We start from the raw sequence: 1,147 nt of genomic DNA, 5'->3' as shown, positions 1-1,147 counted from the left end.
CCAGTGAGAGAATGGCATGAGCATAGCCTTTTGTGTTTGGCGCTGCAGCTCGAGTACATCTATGTGTTTAATTTAAGCCCAAGACAACAAGGATTGGTCAAGAATTAAGGGACTTACATTGCTACATGTCCTCCTCCCTCCCCTCCAACTAAAATCCCACCCAGCGAAGGAACAGCATAAGCGCAGCCTCTCGTCTTTCATGCTGCAGTTTAAGTATGCCTGTAGGTTTAATTTAAGCCCAAGGCGATGGGGATTGGTCAAGAATTAAAGGACATACCAGGCAACATGTCCTCCTCCCTCCAACTAAAATTCCACCCAGCAAAAGAATGGCATAAGTGTAGCCTCTCATGTTTGGCGCTGTGGCTCAAGTACATCTATGGGCTTTATTTAAGCCCAAGACGATGAGGATTGGTCAATAATGAAGGGACTTATATTGCAGTATGTCCTCCTCCCCCCTCCAAATAAAATCCCACCCAGTGAAAGAACGGCGAAAGCGCGGCCTCTCATCTTCAGTGCTGCAGTTTTAGTATGCCTGTAGGTTTAATTTAAGCCTAAGACGGTGGGGATTGGTCAAGAATTGAAGGACATACCATGCAAGATGTCCTCCTCTCCCTGCCAGCTAAAATTCCACCCAGTGAAAAAATGGCATAAGCGCAGCCTCTCATCTTCAAAGCTGCAGTTTTGGTATGTTGGTAAGTTCAACTTGAGCTCAAGACAACAAGTGTTGTGGTACTTACCAGCGTGCAGTGCTGAAAGATCAGATAGCTTGAAAAGATCATGCTGTAGTCTTCCCACAAAGAAATTGCCATATATGGCAAATGTTCCAGGTGTGACCCGACACCTGCTATAAAAGGAGATAAAGGTTTACAATATCTTTCCCATATCTCTGCCATCAACATTTATAATAACCCCGATCTATAAATCGGAAAAGATATTGAAGAAGATATTTTAAATTTCTTTCCCAATATATCCGGCCAAGGAAAGGTGTAAAATTTATTAATTTCTACACAATGTTTTCACACTTTATCCGCCATTTACATAAGCCAATGCCTGCAGTGTATGATGACAAACACAAACATTGATTTCATCATTTTCTTAAAATCACTGCAACTCTCACCTGAAACAAGGACATATTGGGCACCTGAGC

The sequence above is a fragment of the Laccaria bicolor genome, genomic scaffold (assembly GCF_000143565.1).
Source record: "Laccaria bicolor S238N-H82 LACBIscaffold_27 genomic scaffold, whole genome shotgun sequence".
Classification (NCBI taxonomy): domain Eukaryota; kingdom Fungi; phylum Basidiomycota; class Agaricomycetes; order Agaricales; family Hydnangiaceae; genus Laccaria; species Laccaria bicolor.
The sequence above is the reverse complement of the archived record's forward strand: the minus strand, read 5'-3'. Positions refer to the sequence as shown.